Source organism: Zalophus californianus, chromosome 7 (assembly GCF_009762305.2).
Source record: "Zalophus californianus isolate mZalCal1 chromosome 7, mZalCal1.pri.v2, whole genome shotgun sequence".
Lineage (NCBI taxonomy): Eukaryota > Metazoa > Chordata > Mammalia > Carnivora > Otariidae > Zalophus > Zalophus californianus.
The window spans coordinates 5,250,905-5,273,338 of NC_045601.1; positions in this window are offsets into that span (position 1 = coordinate 5,250,905).

Consider the following 22,434-nt stretch of genomic DNA (forward strand, 5'->3'; position numbering starts at 1 on the left):
AGATGTTTCAGTCTGAAAGAGTGACCTCATCCAGTCACGTTGGCTTGTGGGTCTTGACAAAGCCTGGTTTGTAGGCGGCGTCCTTGACCCTCCTCCTCAGTCCCACAGAAAATGTCTAACAGATACCCTGAGCCTTTGTGTTTAGTCCTGATATTGGTGAGACATCAGCCAGGGAAGCCAGTCATCCAGAATGACATCATAGAAACATCAGTGTGGAGTAACATCGACTGCGAAGCAAGGTGCTAGCAATTCCAGAGATTACAGGAAGAAATTAGCATGGCCCCTGTCCTCAGATGGTTTATAGCATATTAAGGACACAAGACATCACCAAATTAATGTAACAAATCAAAGCGTGATGAATTCTAGAATGAAAGAATAAATAAAATCCAGACACATGCAAGGAAGAATAATTCCAACAGAAAGGATGAAGTAAGTATAGTTGAGACGAGACTTTTGGGCTCAGAACATGGAGTGTCCTGTCTGCCTCACTGTGTGACCCAGACTGTAGACTTTGGGGGTCAGTGGGTTTAGGGACACCACTGCCACTCCATGATGACCCTGAATGAGGTTGGACAGCATGGGTCTGGGCGACTTCTAACACCGACCCAAGGAGGTTCGCTGAAGCTTAGCAAGTACAAAAAGTAAAATCAGCCCATTAAGACAAGTAGAATGTGGTCCACCCCAGATTTTTTTTAAAGATTTTATTTATTTATTTGACACACACAGAAAGAACACAAGCAGGCAGAGGGGCAGGCAGAAGAAGAGAGAGAAGCAAGCTCCCCACTAAGCAGAAAGCCCATTGTGGGGCTCGATCCCAGCACCCCAGGGTCGTGACCTGAGCTGAAGGCAGACACTTAACCGACTGAGCCACCCAGGTGCCCCCGGTCCACCCCAGATTTTGATACTTCTTTATCTTTCTATCACTAGAGCCTTGCAAATAATTGCCTGTCTAGTTCCCAAATATCAGGATGGGTCAGACAAGCTTAGCAAATTATTGAAATCTCTGCTGTATTAAATTCTGAAAGATCCTATTACATGGATCATGTCTGTTTATAATGCAATTTTATTATTTGTCCTTAAAAATTCTTTCATGATATATTTTAATTATGCATATAGTACGTTCTAATGTACAATGTTAATAAAATACACTGAAAGTATAACAAAATGGATAAAATCATCTACAATCCCCTCACCCAGAAATGACCATTCTTTTACATTGTGGGTGTATTTTCTTCTAGCCTTTACTTATGAAAAGTTAATTCTGATGTCACATAACTGTTTCCATACAAGTGCTGCTGGAGGTAGCATTTAGCAATGTTATATCTTGTGGTTTGAAACTGAAAAATGTAGCAGGATATACATGTCCACCAAGAAAAAAAAATAATACATACTGGATGAAATGAAACGTAGAAAAATATTTGTGTCATGTGATATTCTTATGGGCAAATATGTGATAAAAAGTCATTAAGATATTAAAAATAAAGTGGTTCTTAAGTGATAACTAGAAAGTGGGTGGGTTGCAGGGGTGAATTTCTTTAAGGATAAACATCTCTTGCTAATCAAACACAGGAGTTCTCCCCGAACAGCCTCTGCCCTAAAGCAAAGCATCCAGAAGAATGGAGGCTTTACCCAAGCACAGAGCCTCAGCCAGCCCTCCTCTGTCAGTTGGCTTCCTACTCTCCTATGAAGACTTGGAGGCGAGCAATCAGGAAACTCCCACAGGACACTCGAGTGAAAGCCAGTCAGCTACCTCTGACTTCTCAGTCCTCCGATGGCCTGTGATGGAACCGCCTCCAAGAACTCCTTCCTGGAGAGTCAGGACTCACTGTGCACGGTCCAGGGGTCCATTCAGGACTTTCTCGCAGAGCCCCAAGAGCTCAGGGAGCCTGTGTACAGGTAATGTGCTGACAAGGGCTTCTACCAAATGTCTGTTAACAAATGGTCTGCAGAGCACCAGCGTGAAGTGGCTGGAATAGAAAGGTCCTTCCTCTTCCCAAGAACTGCTCCCCACCCCCCAACCATGTCTGATTTTCCAACTAAACCATCAAGGTAGAGCTTCTGGGCCACCCATCTGCAGCCTGGGCTGGAAGGTTAATTACAGCACCCAAATGTTTGGTCAAACACTGGTCTAGATGTTGCTGTGAAGACAGTTGTAGATGACATTAACATTCAAATCAGTATACTTGGAGTAAAGCAGATTGAGTCTCTACAGTGTGGATGGGCCTCATCAAAACAGTTGAAGGTCCACAAAGCAAAGACTGACCTCCCACAGGAAGAAGGAATCCACCCCCAGACGGTCTGCAGGCTGACGGCAACATCAACTCTTTCCTGGTTTCCAGCCTTCTGGCCTACCCTGCAAATTTCAGATTTGCCAGGCCCGCAATCATATGAGCCAATTCCTAAAAATAAGTTTCTCTCACTCTCTCCCCCACAAATATGTGTGTGTGTGTGTATTTCAAATTTAAAGCCATGAGCTATAAAATTGCTAAATGTAAACTTCCAGCAATACTTTTGTAGAACCATTTATGTGACATCAAAATTAATTTTTCATAAGTAAAGGCTAGAAGAAAATATACCACGATATAAAAAGATGGTCATTTCTGGATGAGGGATTTGCAGGTGATTTTATTTTTCTCTACTTCTATGGTATTTTACTAATATCCTACATTAGCAGGTATTGCACTTATAATCAAAAGAATATATTAATAAGAATAATTTTTAAGACAAAGAATATATCTTATTGGTTCCGTTTCTCCAGAGAACACAGACTAGTAGACCCCGCCAGGACCAGCATCTCTTGCCACTCATTTGTCCTTCTTCTAGCAGAGGCTAGCACAATCAATCCCCTCTGTTTCCAGCACATCCCGCAGAGGTGGGGGCCCCTTTGGCATCAACGGCACTCATGCTATCATTTCTATGCCACTGGTGATAAAAATCAGGTTTCTGAAGTTTGGATGACTCCCTCCAGATCCCAGATACAGGGGGAGAGCGAGTGGCCTCCCCCAGACCACAGCTCCCCTACAGCAGCACAGGGCCTTGACCGTGGCAGTCCTACCTCCAGCAAGACCGGGACCTGGAAGGCGGGTCACCTCTGCCCCCTGCCTCCAGGGGGCTGCTTGTCCTGAGGCCTCTGCTCTCCTCCTGGAGGCGCTGGGGAGCCCAAAGGGAAGAAATGCTGTTCTTGAAAATGCCTTCAGTGGTTCTGGAACAGTTCGCAAAGGCCATTCATACCTCACGGAATTTCTTCCTTTGCCAGGAAGGAAGAGGTTGCGGGACACCTGGAAAACTTTGGTTCTTGTGCTCCGGGGAGGTGTCGCTAAGTTTTTCATTTCTCCACCTCATCCCTTGCTTCTATCCCCGGGCCTATTACCTCAGTCTAATTCCAGAGTGAAAATAAAAGTTGTGTAGAAAAGTCTGAGCAAAGTCACTTGCAAAGGCAAAAAACCATGAATATCCTTGTTCCCACAGATTTAATCACTAGTGCAAGACCTAAGGAGCTTCCGAAATTTTAATCAGACTGCACAATTAATGATCAGAAACTCCAATTTCATGTTAATTAGTTTTAATTAAAAATTTTCCCTCTGCTTATCTACAAGGGCTTATTGTCGGCATCCCAGCAAATCTCATCTTGGAATTCCTCGCATCATACGCTTTACCTTTGCAGCTGAACAATAAAACAATTCTCTGAACAGCACCTGAGTGGCCCATTCGGGGCAAGGAGAAAGCAGGTAAGGCAAGAAGAGGCATATGAAAGCACACGTCGTAGGCTACACAGGAAGTCGATACCCAAACGGCGAAAGAGTCCTTTCAGATTACCCAGGCGTTAGCCAAATCTCCCATCTTAACACGACATAAGACATTTACCCACCCTTCCCAAGGTGACCGCTGCAATGCGATGGGAGCGTCAGAAATCAAGGAAACGGGAGGTCATAAAGGAAACTGCTTCCGCCGTCTATCAAGCTCGACTGTCCCACCCTCCAAGGAAATACGGGAGGGAAGAACCTGTTTCTGGCCATCTGGGTAGCGGAGAGCTGCCTGGCAGCATAAAAGGACAAGGGGAATCTGTTTGTTTGCGGATAAGAAGCAATTCCGTCAACAGCATGAAAAGGAATTGGTCACTGCATTCCTGAGCGTCTCTCAGGAGACCACAAATAGACAAAAGATGTTAATTCACCTCTCCAAACAACCTAATACACTCTCAGCCACAAGTCTGTCTCATAAACCTCATTATTTGTGAAAATTTCACGCATATCCATTTTGTGAAAGGGCCATGAGAAACGTCTATTTTAAGGCTCGCGAATAATCCAGAATGTGAGCAGCCAATATTCTCAACGACACAACTGTGCCTGCCTTCAGGAACAGACCCCTCTTGCTTCCAATCAAAGCTCTCTCAGGGTTTATATGCATCCACTTCATTTTAGCGTAGTTTGAGTGTTCCGTCAACTCAGCCTTACCAGTGGAATGAGTTTTCTCCTGAGCACTCAAGTCATGATTCTGGGAAGGTAACAGCTGTGGGCCGATGGATCCTATATATTTCTGTGGAAGCTGCGGTTGTTTGGAAGGTCAGTCAGCAAATGGGACTCATTTTTCACCAGAGACAAAGGCAGTGCCAAGGTCTTTTCAATTTGTATGGAATTAGGCTAGTTTTATAGAAGTGATAACATGAGCTCTGGAGCAGTTTTCTTTAAAAAAAAAATACACTGGAAGATTCATATCTTTAAAAACCAAGAAACAGTGATCAAGCAGTCAAGTGTTAATGACATTTGTAAAACAAACGAGAAAGCGAAAGTCATGGTTGTTTATTTAAAAAAAAAAGATCCTCATTAAGGAGAACTTATTATTCCAAAATTTATTACTTACAAGAGAATTATTATAATCAATGAGATAATAGGCTGCTAAGGTGAGAGAGAGAGGTAACGGTGAGTGTAATAAAATAATACTTTATACTGTGTGATTGTTAATTCAGGAAAATACGAGGAAACTTGACATTATGGCTATGAACAGTTTAAAGCCACGTTTGAAGCACAGAAATGGCTCACTATACAACTGCTGCTTTCATTATGGACACTTTTCTTCTTCTTTAGACAAGTTTACTCGCTTGCTTATTTTTCACTTTACCCCCTCCCTTCCCCCCTCTCCTGTCTGGCCCGTCACTTCCTCAGACAACCAATGTTTACCAACTGACATAATTCTACTCAGAGCTTTCCGCATGGGTCATATCAGCACGGCACAAGCATATATATCTATTCATCTAAAATGTTGTTTTATTTAATCAGTGCTTTATAAAAATGTTAAGACTTCTCTCTGCCTTTGGCTTCTCTACTTACCTGCTGTGTCCTGAAAATCCTCTGTTCTTGGTTTAGAACTGCTTCTGTTTTGGGGCTGCAGGGTAGTCCATGGTATTGAAACACTACCAGATTCTGGCTCCTCAAAATATCACCAGACCAACCTGTTGGTCAGCCAAAGCTGAGCTTATGGCTTAGTGGGGCAAAGGGGGCACGCACTCAACAGAGCCTTTCAACACTTCAGAAAGGGAAGGGCAAAATAAGGGTATTTGCTGAGGTTTTGGAAGCTGGGCTTAAGGTGAATCTTCCAATTTGGAGGTTTGGTTAGGTTGGGTAAGAATCATTAATAATAATTTTCTATTTCCAGTTTTTGTAAAATGGCTTACTTCTAGAAGTTTTATTGGTGTATAAATGACATGCAATAAACTACACATATTTAAATTGGACAATTTTGTAAGTTGTGACATACATATACATGCATGGAACAAACACCATAGTCCAAAGAGTGAGCATACCCATCCCCCACCAAAAGTTTCCTCGTGTTTTTTTTTTTTTAATTGTTCCTTCCCACCCCTGCCGATTACTCCGAGGCAACCATGGATCTGCTGTCTGTCAGTGTGGATTCCAGTTCCTTAAGTGGAATCTTAACACATGTACTCTTTTTGTCTGGTATCTTTCCCTTAGCGCTATTATTCTGAGATTTATTTGCATTGCATGCGTCAATAATTCATTCCTTTTAGAGTTGTAAAGTATTCCATTGTATGGATATATCACAATGTGTTTATCCATTCATCCACTGAAGGTCATTTTGGTTGTTTACAGTTTCGAACTTCTACAAATAAAGCTGCATTAAACATTTGTGTACAAGTCTCTATAAGGACATATACTCTCGTTGCTGTTGGTTAAACACCTAGGAGTGGAATGGTTGGATAATATGGTTGATATTTACCTTTTTAAGAAACTGCCCAAGAAGACGTACAGATGGCTAACAGACAAATGAAAAGATGCTCAGCATCACTTATCATCAGGGAAATGCAAATCTAAACCAAACCATAGTGAGATATCACCACACATCTGCCAGAATGGCTAGGATCGAAAAGACTAGAAATAGTAAGGGTTGATGAGGGTGTGGAGAAAGAGGGCCCTCATGTGCTGTTGGCGGGAAGGTAAATTGGTGCAACCACTATGGAAAACAGTATAGATGCTCCTCAAAAAATTAAAAAGAATTACCGTATGATCCAATAATTCCACTTCTGGGCATTTACCCAAAGAAAATGAAAATACTAATTTTAAAAAATATATGCACACCATGTTCACTGCAGCAGTATTTACAATAGTCAAGACATGGAAGCAGCCCAAGCATTCATCCATAGATGAATGTATAAAAAGATGTGATGTGTACACACATACACACACACACACACACACACACACATACAATGAAATTTTACAGGGCTACAAAAAACTGAATCTTGCCATTTGCAACATGGATGGACCTAGAGGTTATTACTATGCAAAGTGAAAAAGGTCACGAAAAAGACAAGTACCACACAATCTCCCTTATATGTGGAATCTAAAAAACAAAACCAATGAACAAACAATGGACAAACAAACAGAAAGACTCACAAAATAAACTGGTGGTTGGCAGAGAGGAGGGGTTGATGGGACAGGCAAAATAGGTGGAGGAGATTAAAAGGTACACCTTCCATTGCACACTAAATAAGTCACGGAGACAAAAAAGCACAGCATAGGGAGTATAGTCAATAATATTGTAAAAACATTGTATGGTGACAGATGGTGACTATACTCACCATGGTGAGCACTGGGTAATATATAGAATTGTCAAATAACTGTGTTGTACAACCGAAACTCATATAACACTGTATGTCACCTATACTTCAATAACAAAGAGAAAGAAACTGCCCAAGTGATTTCCAAAGTTGTATCATTTTATATTCCCACCCATGTGAAATGTATGGAATTTCACTTTTCTGCATCCTCACCAACACTTGGTAGGGTCAATCTTTTTAATTTGAGACATTCTAATAGGTGTGTAGTGACATCTCATTGTGGCACTAATGTTATTTCCTCAATGGCTAATAATACTGAACGTTATGCTTTCACAGAGCAGAGTGTTCTGTAAGTGTTAATCAGGTCCTGATTATTGATAGTGCTGTTTGCGTCTACTATTCCTTTGCTGACTTTTTGTCAACTTGTTCTATTAACTTTGAGAAATGGCTATTGAAATTTTCCACTATAATTGTGGATTTGCTATTTCTTCTTGAAGTTCTTTCAATTTCCAGTTCATATATTCTGAGGCTCTGTTATTAGAGTCATAAACATTTACAATTTTTTAGGCTCTTTTGACTGTCCCCTTTAAAATAAGAGGAAGAAGAAATGACTTTCTCTATTCCTGGTAATAGTCTTTGGTATCCTTGGTATTAATACAGACACTGCAGCTTTCTTTGGACTGGTCTTTTAGCATGGGATTATCTTTTTCCATTCTTGCACACTTAACCTATTTGTGCCTTTAATTTTCTTGTGAACAGCTTATGATTGGACTTGGCTTTTCATTCAATTTGACAGTCTCTGCCTTTTAAATGGGCTGTTTAAATCATTTGCATTTAATGTGATTATTGATATGATTAGGATTTAATCTGTCATTTTGCTCACATCTGTTCTTTCTTGTCTTTTCCTCTTTTTCTGTATTTTGGGCTGATTGAATCTCTTTTATGATTCCATTTTATCTCTTTTTTTTTTAGCTCATTAGTTGTTACTCTGCTCTGTTATTTTGGGGTTGCTTTAGGATTTACGGTATATATCTTTACTTTATCACAGTCTACTTTCAAGCAATATAATACCATTTCTTGTATAATTTAAAGGACTTGAAAACCATATACTTTAATTTCTGGCCTGCCTGATTTTAAGCTATTACTTTAATACATTTTACCTTTTCATATTATAGGCCCTATAATACATTGTTATTATTTTTGTTTAGACAGTTCAGTATCTTTTAAAGAGAGTTAATAATAAAAATTCCTGTATAGGGGTGCCTGGCTGGCTTAGTCAGAAGTACATGCCACTCTTGAACTCAGGGTTGTAGGTTCCAGCCCCACACTGAGTGTAGAGATTACTTAAAAATAAAATATCAAAAGGGGCACTTGGATGGCTCAGTCAGTTAAGCGTCAGACTCTTGATTTTGTCTCAGGTCATGATCTCAGCATCATGAGATGGAGCCCCACATCGGGCTCCACACCAAGTGTGGAGTCTGCTTGAGATTTTCTCTCTCCCTCTGCCCTTCCCCTCACAGCACTCATGCACATTTTCTCTCTCTCTCTTAAAAAAAAAAAAAAATCTTTAAAAAATTGTCCTATATATTTATCCATGTAGTTACCATTTCCTGTGTTCCTGAGTCCTATGTATAGATCTAGATTCCCATCTGGTATCATTTTCCTTCCGCCATAGAGGGCTTCCTTTAATCTCTGCTAATTTGAGTCTACTGGTGGTGAATACTTTCAGGTTCTATATGTCTTGTTTTTCATAGTTTTTGCTGAGTATAGATTTTTAAACACTTAACAGTGTTTTTCTTTCAAGACTCTAAAGATGTTACTCCTCTGTTTTGTCATTTGCAGTGAGAAGTTAGCAGTCACTCTATCTGTTCTTCTGTAGACATCGGGACTTTTTAGTCTGGCTGATTCTGAGGTTTTCCTTTTAGCATTGGATTTAAGCAATTCATTTATGCTGTGCTTTGGTATAGTTTTCTTCATGTTGTGCTTGGGGTTTGTTGTGATTCTTAAATCTGTGTGTCTATAGTTTTCATCATGAGTGACCATTAGTCTTCAAATATTTTTTTCTATGTCCCTGCTGCTTTGGGAATTCCAATTCAGTGCAAGAGGTTCAATGAGTAAACTGTAGTTTGATGCTTTCTATTAAACAATGCCTTATGTCTTTCAGAAAGTTATTTGCAACTTTTATCTCTCTGGACAAAAATCCCTGAAATAATGAAAATATGTTAATATGGACATTGTAATAGTAAAGTTATGTTAAGGTGGACAGTATGCTATGTGGTAATAGAGATGCTTCTATTTCTCAGTATCGTCCTTGTCATCATTCTTCAGCCTGCACTGAGGAGAGACTATTGATGAAACTGCCTATTTCTGTGAAAGTTCAGTTACTAAAACTAGCTCCCGCAAAAGGTCCCCAAGTATTGTTTTGATGGAGACGTTAATTTCCCTTTCCAGACATGCAAGATAAGGTATATATATATTTCTAGCTATTGTGGTGTTTGCCAAATCAAAAGTCACCTAATGGTTGAGTCCAGTTACCCAGGAAATCAATTGATTAATTAATTAATTTTCTAATTCTATCACAAGAAAGTGGAACAGAGGGAAGCTGAGTAGCTCCAAAGTAAAATGTGTAAAATCCCACCAGTTAGTTTGGTCGTATGCTTTAACAAGTAAATTTTAGCCAGATAGTGGGCTCATACCAAAGAATGACTAAGAATGCAAAAACCAATATTAAGAATTGGGCCTTATAAGTTACATAGGTCAAAGTAGCCTTAACTTGACTGGAAAAGAAAGAGGATCTCTAGAAAAATTAAGAACAAAAGAATGCAGATTAAAGCATGACCCTCTGTGGTCTTGTTCTGTAGATCTTATGTGAAAGATGTCTCTGTTTCATGAAGTCATTAGCCTGGTTCAAAGTTCTGGGGAGAAGCTGTTTCGTTCTAAAGATCATCTGCTTCTGGGGGTTTCTCAGAACCTTTGGCTTGAAGTCTCCCATAGAAAGTCTTCTGTGAGTTGAGGATAAGTTTTTGCCTCTTTAATTGAGACCTATAACTCAAGAATCATTCCCTTGGAATTTTACTATTTAAGTTGTTAATAGTGCTTAATAATAATATCTTCCCTTTGAGGCTTGGGAGCTGTTTTTCTCTGATGTCCCCTCCAGAAGACCAGGTATCTGGGTTTTAGATAGCGTAAAGTCTGTCTAGGATGATGTTATTGTACCAATGTTGTACCCATTGATACAGTTGGGTGTATTACATTAGTCCCTGCAATATTTGACCATGTCCTCTTGCAATAATGTGGAGCCTAGATTTGGAAATAATACTGACAAATACATGGGCTTGCCTCTTACTAATTCATGAGCACTGAGTCAACAAGTCCTAGAGTCATTTGACCTTGTCATTAAAGCCAGTGGTAGTACCTTAGGTCATCGAAGTTCTAAAATACCTGCAAGTTTTGCAGATTTGAATTTTAGAATTCTCTTTTTTACTTCTTTCTTTCCTGCAGTTTCTGAGCAAGTGGAAGGGTTTTTGCAAAACTCTTTAATGATAGTCCCAATAAAATGGAATTCCCTGTCACTTGAGAAGTAAGTAGTAATTCTCCAAGTTGGGAACACAAAATCAAATAATTTTTTTTTGCTATAATGAAAATTGGTGAATTTCAAAAAGGAAAGACTTCAGTCCATCCTAAAAATAATCAAACAGTGCTCAAAAGACATGCAAAACCAACTTCAGAGGGCAGCTGTATGTAATCCTTTTGGAGTTGAGTAAAGTGGTCCTGAGGTTTGGGCTCTTGCTCATGTCCCACCTTTACCCACCTTTACAAATTCATCAGATTTCTGCTGGTGACAAATGAGACATGTGCCAGAGACCTCTCCCACTTTCACCCTTAACGATTTTAGTAAAATTTCCCCATCAGTGTTGATTGAATACATTGGTCATTTCTCATCTTGTGTTGGGGAATTATATAAAAAATTTTTGCAAGCTTCTGTTTGAGATTTTCTTACTTTGGAGTTGATCTCCTTGCATTCTATAACAGCCTCCTTGAATCTCTCCAAATATTTAGTCTCTTGGTGTGTTATGAGGGTTAGAATCTCAGTGGGGGCTGCCTGTCTGACATAATAATCAGCCAAGGCATTTCTTTTAGCCTCCATATTACTCCCTTGTGTTTGAGCATCTACTTTTATAATAGCCTTAGGGCACTCAGTCATTCTTTGATTTGTTGCCCATTAATTGAGGTTCCTACTAAGGTCAAGAACTCTCTTTGCTTACAAAGCATTAAAAAACCGTGCACTATCCCCAAAGCATAGCTACTTCCAGTATAAATATATATATTAACCTCCCACCTCTATCTGCCCATTGGCCAGATTTTGCCTCTAGTAAAGAGTCTTTTTCTAGAGGTGAGGTGAGATTTGTTTCAGCTTAACTCATCTGATATTTTCCTGTTTCAATCCTAAGATAAGACCCATCAGCAACCAAGAGTAAGTCTGCAGTTTCTAAAGGGGCTTCTAATAAATCTATCAGGGGTATGGGTAGTTCACAGAGATATAATTCACATATCATAAAACTCATCATTTTAAAGTACACAATTCAATATTTTTTAATATATTCACTATGCTCTACAACCATCAGTACTATCTAATTCCACAACTTTTCTATAAAGAAATTCCACATCTCTCAGCAGCCACTTCCAAGTTCCCTCTCCAACCATCTCTTGGCAAACACTAATCTACCTTCTATGTCTATGGATTTACCTGTTCTGGACATTTCTTAGAAATGGAATCATACAATATGTGGTCATTTGTGTCTGCCTTTTTCATGTAGCTTCATGTTTTCAAGATTCCTCCATATTATAGCATATATTGCTACAAGATAGCATAGATCCTGTTTATGGCTGAATACTATTCCATTGTATGGACATTCCACATTTGTTCATCCATTCATCAGTTGATGGACATTTGGGTTTGTTCCCACTTTTTTGCTATCATAAACAATGCTGCTAATGATCATTTATGGAGTGATCGTAAATAATGACTATTTTGTACACATTTTTATGTAAACATGTTTTCAAATCTCTTGGGTATATATTTAGGAGAGGAATTCCTATGTCATATAGTAAACCTATGTTTAACTTTTTGAGGAACCGCTAAACTTTCCCCCTGTGCCCACAACATTATACATTCCCACAGGAATGTGTGAGGGTTCCAGTGTCTCCACATCCTCACCAACACTTGTTCTTGTTCAGCGATGATGATAACAATGACCATTATAGCCATCCTAGTGAATATGAAGTGGTATCTCATCATGCGCTTGGTTTTCATTTCCCTAATGATTCCTGATGCTGAATTTATTGTTTCTTGAGTTTACTTTCCATTTGCATATCATCTTTGGAGAAATATTTATTCAACCCCTTTGCCCACTTTTTTAAATTAGGCTATTTGTCTTTTTACTTCTTTTTATTGTAATAAGGATTTTTAATATATTTTGAATACTATATCCTTATAGATGTATGATTTACAGATATTTTCTCATTCTGTGGATTTTTTCACTTCCTTTCCCAACAAATTCACACACAAAAGAGACATTCATAGTCTGCAAGTCTTCCCCGTAATGTAAGTTTGCTTCAGTCTCCAGGAATTCTAGAAGCTTAGTTTTTTGGTAAAATATTATTATAATATACAATAATCAAAATAATAGTAATTTTTCTGTGTGAAATGTCTACTCTTATCTAAATATTAGTGTTAAAAGAAAGGTTAAAAGAGGTGAAGTTTATAATAAATAATAATTTTGCATGCCAAACAAATAAACAGCATATTATTAGACCATCTAACTAAACAAATACCATGGACTCATAGTTCATTCAGTTCATTGAATAGCCATATGAAAGACTAAAGCATTCTAATAATTTCCCCTTATGCTAACTGAAAATTTCAAGAAGCAATTATTCTTATGTCTAACGAATAACACCATAAAACCAACCAAGCCCTACACCAGGTACTAAACTCCCCCATGGTTAGTCTGAGTTAAGAACTAGCAACACCTCTAAATTAGGTGGAAGACTCAACTCTCAGATTGGAATGAAGGACACTTGGGCATCTGAGAGAAAGATGTGGACACTTGCCTCTGAAAAGTGAAAGTGTACCTCCTCTTACACAGCAATTTTGCTCCCCAAAAGTGCTGTTCTCAAATCCATCCTATATGTACCAGAAGTTTTGTTATTTAAAGATATATTATGGTGATCCTTTTAAAAACAAAGAACTCTTTTTAAAAAAATAATATAAAAAATTTTTAAAAGGGGGGAGTGCCTGGGTGGCTCAGTCAGTTGAGCGTCCGACTCTTGATTTTGGCTCAGGTCATGATCTCAAGGTCATGAGATAAAGCCCCATGTGGGGTTCCAAGATTCTGTCTCTCAAAAAAAAAAAAAAACCATTCTCTCTCCCTCTCTTCCTCGCCACCTCCCCCCCCACCACAGGCACTCTTTCTCTGTCATAAATAAATAAATAAATAAATAAATAAATAAATAAATAAATAAACTCTTTGTGAGTAACAATTGCTCTCCAGTTAATCTGTACCATAAATTTGGATTTTTAAATCCTACATTTCTTAAAATAGGGCACACCCTGCAATGAGATGGCAGCTGAGCAGTACAGATTGTTCTGCAAAGATGGAGAACAAGGGATCAGCATGGTTTAGGGTGTGGCTTTGGTTTCTGCATTTTGAGGAATGTGTTAGGTCTGGAAAGGATCCAGAGATGAGCAGCCACGATGACTAAGTTAATGGAAACTAAGACCCTTGAGTAAACATTAGCGGATTCAAGCTTATTTAACTTGGAACAGAGGACACTAAACTCCTACTTATTCACTTTCTTCAAGAATATACAATGTAGGGAAAAGGCTTACAGTGAAATATGAAGTGAGCAAAGAGAATGTAAAATATGACTATGGCTATGTAAGGATAAAAAACAAAAAATAGGAAAACAAAATAATGATGAAAGCAATGGATACACTGATGAGATTAGGGATAAAATGTGTCTGTTTAACACTTCCTTTACTGCTCTTATAGTATTATGTTGCAATATACAATATTAAAATTATATACTATAATTCATATACTAATAATATACCAATGTTATATGAAATACATAAAATTTAGTGGGGGCAGTTTAGATAAGCAGGTATGGCAGCCACAGACAAGACAGAGGAGAGAGAGGACAGAGCAAGATCCTCCTCACTTCTCAGATCACCTCCCCTCCTGACTCATCCATTCTTGCTTCCATCCTGCTAACCTCAAGGATCCCAACACTGTTCTCCCTTGGGTTTGCTGGGGACATCACACATTTTCATTCCTTGATTGATTCAACAAAGATTAGTTGACCACCGACTATACCAGACTGGAGATGAAATGGGGCAAAATGCCATCATGCTACCCTCACTGAAATTACCATATTTAAAGAGATGATTACAACAAAGCACTGTAAGTGCAGAGAGAGCAGCCAAAGAGGATGCAGATGGAGACATTAGAAGGGGTGCTGATGCGTATTTGTGGGGTTAAGGAAGGGTTTCCAGTAAAAATGTCACCGAGGCTGGGCGAGGGGATTTGTAGGGAGGGAGACCCCCAAAAGGTGGAAGAAGGAATGTTCAAGAACTGAAGTTGAAAAAGGAGAGACAAGTGACATGCCCAGAGAAGGAGGCAATTGCCAGGTGGTGCAGGGCATTATCCATCATACCAACGAGCTCGAGGTTTGTCCTGTACAAACTCTTTGGAGGGCTCTGAGCCGAGAAAGACCTGATGAAGTCACCTTTCAGAGAATCTGGTGGGGCTAAGGCCAGAATAGATTGGAGAAGAGAGATGCAAGGGGTGGAGAGGTAGGTTCAAAGGACATTCCAACAAATGCAGAAGAAATGATTTCAGCAGTGGGGCTAGAGAGAAGGGGACAGACTGAGGAGTCACCTAAGAGGTGGAAACTGAGTTTGGAGAACGGTTGGTTTGCAGAGGAAGAGGTTAGAGATCCAGGAATGTCACACATTTTTATGAAATAGGCAAAAAATTAGAGAAGAGAGTATAGGTGTTCCTTGAGGTCAAGAAGAACCCATGACATCAAGTTTCTGGGGGGCAGGTGAGAAGGTATGCAGCGCACTCTGGGATGCTGGCTCAGGAAATGTGAGCTCAGTAAGGAGAGAGGTAGGAATGGGGCCGTTTGAGAGTGGGCAGCAAGGAGCCACATTCAAGCTCTGCCTCAGTGACTAACTGCAGACCTGTCCTCGGGGGCACTACAGTGGAACGCCTGTCCCTAAGGAGTCCCAGATCTAGGAAGGGGCTCAGACAAATGGGGCAACGATAGCACAGTGTGTCGCATACTAAGGTGAGCCCAGCACAGGATCAGATGCCAGTGCAGGCCCCAGAGATCAAAACGCCCGAGCTACGTCTTCAAGGGCAGCCTTGACAAGCTTCACACAGAAAAGGGGAAGAGTTCCTAAGAAAAGATGCACACTGTGTGGATCCAAAAGCAAAAAAAAAAAAAAAAAAAACAGAAGCAAGAAGAGAGACGGGGACACAGGTCACCCCTCTGGAAGTTGGAGCATGAAGGAGCAGGAAGTGTTCGCAGATGAGATCAGAGGGCTAAGCAAAGTGTAGGGCATGGAAGTTCTGGAATTTTGCAACAGGTTGCTAGAACTTTACCCTATGTAAGGGAGAAAGGGAAGGAGTTTTTTTTATGTTTTTTTAATTATTATTTATTTGAGAGAGAGCATGTGAGCACAAGCAGGTGGGAGGCACAGAGAGAGAAGGAGAGAGAGAAGTAGACTCCCCTCTGAGCAGGGAGCCCAATGGGGGGCTGGACCCCAGGACACCGAGATCATGATAAAGGGAAGAAGTTGTAAAGCAATGCAATAGTATGTTCAAATGTGCATCTCTCAGAGGCTAATGACACTTTTTCTATTTCTACAGATGGTCAAATATAAAGATACTGGTTAAAATCATGACATGATTTTAAAACTTGACAAAGACCTTTTTAACTCTAGGAGTGATGCTTAAGAGGTACGGTACTATGAAATAGCTTTTCCTAGAACTTCGTTTTGTCATTATAGTCAATGGGTAGTATGTGCATGGGGTTTCCACATTCTGAAGGCACAAGATCAGAGTCAATGAAAACGGAATCTTCCTTCTATACCCAGACCCCACCATTGCTTCCAGGTTCTTACGAATTATCTCAAAGAGATAGTCAGCCTTTCCCTCCTTTTCTTTCAACCTCCCTTCCTCTCTCCCTCTCTCTCCCTCCCTCTCCCGCTCCCTCTCTCTCTCTGTCTCTTGCTCTCTCGCTCTCTCTTTCTCTCTCTCACACAAACATACACATTTCTTACACAGATGGTAACATACCAAATATGCTGTTCTGTCACCTCTCCCATATAACATCTCTTGGAGATCATTCCCTATCTGGACACATCGAGCTGTTTCTTTCTTTTTAACAGAAGCTTAATTTTCTCATATGTAGATGTATCATAATTTATTTAACAGTTTCCTATTTTCCTACTGACGGACTTCTGGTCTGATGAAAAAGTGCTACAATAAATATCATCACATGTGGGTCATTTTGCGCAAGTACGAGAATGTGTGTAGGATAAATTCCTAGAAACTGGAACTGCTGAACTACTGGTTCCTAGAAGAGTATGCATAATTTTTAATTTTGGTAGATGTTGCCTATTTGTCCTTTATGAGGGTTGTACAACTATATACTCCCCAAGCAATTAGTGCTTGTCTCTCCACATGGTTGCAGAATCCTTGCGATACCAAACTTTTTGGTCATTGTCAATTTGATAGGTGAAAAATGTTACTTTATTTTAGATTTGATTTCACTATTTTCTTAAGTTTTTTTTTTTTTTTTTTTTTTTTGGTCAGAGAAACAGAGAGAGAGAGCTCAAGCAGGGGGAGCCGCAGGCAGAGGGAGAACCAGACTCCTCATTGAGCAAGAAGCCTGACAATGCGGGGCTCAATCCCAGGACCCTGGGATCATGACCTGAGCCAAAGGCAGACGCTTAACAACTGAGCCACCCGGGCACCCCGACCATACTATTTTAAATATAGTAAGTATGCCCCTGTTTATTCTTTTATTTCAAAATTTCCTGACTAAATTTATGTCTTTATTTTTCCACAGAAACTTTAAAAGCAGCTTATCTGGCTTGCAAAGAAAACACCCATCAGTAATTTTATTTAAATCTCATTCAATTTATAGATGAACCGAGAGAGAACTAAAGCTTTATGATAGTCAGTCTTTCTATTTTTTAAAAATAAACTTTTCTTTGTACAAAACTGACTTTGTGTCTTTCAGTACAGCTTTAAAATGTTTTCCATGCAGATCATGTGCAACTGTTGTTAAAATTATATCCACACATCTTAGTCTTTTTGGTCACTATTTTAAGTGAGACCTTTTCTTCCACTATAATCTCGACTGGTTTTTGTTTATATGCACAGAGACTGCTGACCCATGCATATATCAGTCTTGCACCCAGCACCTTACCTATGGTTCTTCCATTAGGTCTCCTGGATGTTTCAGTTAACAGTCATATCATGCGCAAATAAAGATAATTTTATCTCTTCTTTACAATGGTTATACCCCTTAGCGCGTGCTCGCTCTCTCTCGCTCGTCATATACCTTTGGCTGGCGTTTTTGAAACACTGCTAAATAACAGTCATGACAGGCAGGTATCTTTTTTGATTGCTCTTCACTTTAATGCAATGTATGTCTGACAAACGCGCTGCTGCCTTTTGGGTCTACATGTAGGAGCTGTTATAAATATTTATCCCTTACTCCTCTGTTAGTCAAGAATGTACATTGAATATTAGCAAAAGCCTTCTCAGCACTTTTGGAAATGATCTCACCATTTCTCTCTTTAAATCTGAATTTGAATTCCTGAAATTAGTCCATTTTATTTATTTTATTATTTTATGATGCTCCTGGATTGTATTTGTAATATTGCTCATCTATGAGGATGATTGTCTCTGTGGCTTTCTCTGGTATCCTATTTGTGTTACGGTTGACAAGATAAAGCCAAATTCATAAAAAGAATTTAGAAGCTGCTCATTTTTTTTCTTTTTTATGTACTCTAAAATACCTTTGTAATGTTGGAATTTTATATTTCTGAAATGTTTGGTAGAATTTCCCTATCAAATAATCTGGGCCTGATTCCTTTTTTTCAAAAAGTAGCCTTCGAAAACTTTTTGTATTTCACATACAACAACTGATCTCTTTAAATACTTCCCTTTTGGAGGGTCAGTTTTGGTAAATCATCTGCTTTAGGGTCTGAAATTATTTATGCAGAAATAAAGAAAGTAACTTGTTATGATTCTTTAATTTCTGCTTACTTGTAATTATTACCTATTATTTTATGCATTTGTGCTTTCTTGCTGTTTATTTTAACTGGATTTGCCAACAATGTATCTATATTTTTACTTCCTTTTTATTTCAAAGAAATATTCATTTTTATAAATATAAAAAATAATTTTATTTTCATTTTAGATTTATTTATCTCCTCTATAATTTTTGTATAATATGCAACCATATCTGCTGTTCTTTATTATCTCCTTTCTTTAGCTTATTTTATTATTATTTTTCTACTTCTCCAGTTGCATTCACCATGCACTATATTCATCTTCCTTTGATGTGAATGCACATATTTAAGACTATGAATATCACTCAAGTCTGTAGTTTCTTGTTCCATAATTTTTGTGTGGGATTTATTTTCCTTATTTTTCAGATATCCTCCAGTTTCCATATTTATTTTTTTCTTTTCCTCAACAGCAGCTTACAAAGAATATATTTTGTCATTATCATCATGGTTTTTATTACTGTTTTATTCTTCATTTACAGAGGATAGTGATTTCCCTTTTTTAATATCTGGTTTGTCTCAATATGAACAGAGAATATTATGTATACAATTCTACTCTTTGGAAAAGAGTGTGTAGGGGGGAGGTTCTTTTTTTCTTTTTTTTTTTTTTTTTTGGTGAGATTTTGTGAAAATTTTAATGATACCAGAAAAGACATATTCTATTTTATGGACATAATGTTAATTGATTTCAATTAGATATCCCTTATTAAATGTTACTTTTTGTCTGCCTGATCTGTGAAGAACTATGGGAATGACTCAAAGTATCCTTTTACCCATAAGTTTGTCTGTTTCCCTTAGTATTTCTGTTTACATGTGTGTTTATTTGTTTAACTTTTAAAAATATTGTTGCTATTTTCTCTGGTATAGGCGTTCTGTGACACCGTCATTGTCGTTTGCACTCTCTACTCTTTCACGTGCCTACATTTATCTTGTTTAATGTTGTTTAAAGTCTGATATAAAATCATGACCTCTGGATTTATTCCTGTCTGCATTTGCTGGGAATTTACTTATTCTTTTACTTTAAACATTTTTTTTTTTGTTTTGTTTTCTTCATTTTGCCAATGTCTCTTGAATGCATTCTTTCCTATGCGGAACTGAATGTTGCTCTGAAGTCCAAGACAAGTATGAATGCTTTATTCTTAGAGGAATTTTTGCCAAAAAAATTATTTCCTTTTTTTTTAATCCAATAAACTTACTAGAATATCTCTAGTATATCAATTTTTGTCAATTTCTCCTGGAATTCCACTTGTCCTTTCAGTCTCTAGATTTTAATTTTCTTTTATTTGTGGAATGTCTTCTTGTCTTGTATCCTTAAATATTTTTTCTATTATATTTTTTTGGCTTAATCTTTTAGGGACCCCAGTTATTCATATGTTGAATGTCATGTGTTTTGCAGTCCTATCTTTCTTATCTCTTACTGTGTCCTTTAGCATTGTGTATTCTCCTTTGTGCTGCTGCCGATAAAATATTCATTATGATGATGGTTTTATTTTTCTTTTCATTTCTTTCCTATAGCTCTCACAATGCATGTTCATCTTCTTTCATGTCACCATTTCTGCCCTCAGCTCTCATATCTCTGCTCTCTGCTCCAGTTTTATAGAGGTTATCGCTTAGATTATTTCATCCTTGTTTTTTCTTTTATTCTTAAATCCATGGACATTTTTGGTCACAATTTTATTATTTTATTTTATTTTATTTTATTTTATTTTATTTTATTTTATTTTTTGAAGATTTTATTTATTTATTTGAGAGAGAGAGAGAGCGCACAAGGGGGGGAGTGGGGCAGAGAGAGAGGGAGAAGCAGACTTCCCGCTGAGCAGAGAGCCTGAAGCGGGGCTCGATCCCAGGACCTCAAGATCATGACCTGAGCCGAAGGCAGACGCTTAACAGACTGAGCCACCCAGGTGCCCTGGTCGCAGTTTTAATCTGCTTTGTGACATTTTATTTTTTATCTGCCATTTGTTTTTCTTTTTGCCTTATCCTTTTTTCTTGTAACATTTTTACATGGAATATGTTGTATTCCAATCCACTGATGCCCCCACCCCCAGACCAATTCATTATTAGAAGAGTCATGAGGCAGGGCTCTCTTACAGGCTGGTTGGAATTCTCTTTATAGCACATCATGAGTTTTTTTAGCTTTTGGTCCTCCCCACACAACTGAGATCTAAAACAAACCACTTCTTGATTCTCGTCTTCCTTGATTTTCTTTTAGGCAAATAATTTGGGGAAACTCCTTTTCCCCTGAGATAAGACTTCAATTCACCTCTCCAAGTGTTCCTTATGCCTTGGAAAAGCATGCTGTGCCAGCAATCTGCACTTACGGTCTCCTTGCTTCGAATATTCCGGAATCCATCTTTGGACCTTCAGTGCTCTCTTTTATATATTGTGGTTTAGGTTAGTCATATCTCACAGTTTAACCAAAGTTGTGTTTTCCTTGTTCTCCTTTTTGCCATTATGTGATCTCTTAAAGGAAAGGAAGCGACATCTTCCTGACTCCATCGTCTGATGTAGGGAAGTACCCCTCCCACCCCACACAGATCTTCTAAAAAACAGTTTTCTAACTTAGAAAATTATTCTTTCACTTAACAAGCACATAGTTAGAACTTACCGAATATTAGGGGCTGCACAAGTGCAATGGCTATGACCCACCTGGCTATGAAAGCTAGGCTTTCAGGACCGTACATAGGACTAAAGAATTATTGGGTGGGCTCTGCCTTCAGGCTGGTAAAGCCTGAAATGACAGGAGACCTGTGGACTGAACCATACCCTATAGAAGTAAACAGCTGAATTTCAACAAATCCATATATGATCAAAATCCTGTCCGGGAGCCAACAATTTACTTTGGTTTGAAATTTAAACCCCAGGCAACAGCTGTTTCTGACCCTCACCCTAGCATGGAGTCTTTCTCACAAATGGCCCTCACAGCTGGGAGTTTAAAACAGTCTATTCTTTCAAACCAGTTGTTCCCTAAAGCATTTGTCCCGTCTGCCCAGCATTTTCCAGAGTTGGGACCAGCATTGCTGGAGTCGGGCTGTTATTACATGCTCATGCCCAGGTCAGCTGCCAGCCCAGGGCCAGCCGTGAATCTGAGGCCTGGCCCAAAGCTATCGACTTACTTGCAGCTGTCCTTACCAGAGCCCAGCGGGCCCTCGGCAGAATTCCCCCGTGTGTTTAAAACAAAGCTTTCTCTGACGTGGTGGGAACACACACTAGGCTCTCTGCTTCCTTAGTGTGCAACTCTGAGAGAGGGGAAATACACTCATGTTCAAATAGACTATGTGAAATCGATTTCTCATTAAGGTAAAAAGATTAAAATAAGGCAAGAAAACACCATGCTCTTAACAAAATATGTCTTTATTTAAGGATCTGGAAGGGCTTTGCAAATATTTTCAAATGTTTTCAAACGTTCTCCTATCTTAGTATTCCCGTAGTGGTTGAATCGCCAGAAGTTACAAACACTCCCATTTAAAAAGCAAACAGGGTGATTGATGACCTCAGGCGGGAAAAGAGCAATGCAAAGGATATTATGCAAGTGTTTTTGGACAATCAGCTGTTTCAACACAAAGGGAGAGAGAGGTTCCTGATTAGGCAAGCCCTGATAATTAAGGGTGACCTTTGCCAAGGGAAATTTATTCAATTTATCCAATAGTTAATAATGGAAAGTCATCTCACCTGAGAAGCATGCATGGTAAGCAAAATGAGCCTCTTCGAGGAGCCTGTATAAATTGGAAACACTATTTTGACTCAAGTTTAGTTTGATGAGACCCGTGTAGTAATAAGTATTTTTTTTCCTTTGCATGCACGTGATTTTTTCAGACTCTTACAAAATATTATTTTTAGAATATTACTCAATCTCTAAACCTCTTAAAGTTTAAACCAATGCAAAGAAGATTCCCTCTGTTCAAATGCCTTTTTCAGTTAAAAAAAAAAAATCCAAGACATTTGAAAGAGTCACTAAAATAGATGAATGTGCTTGAAGTTGAAG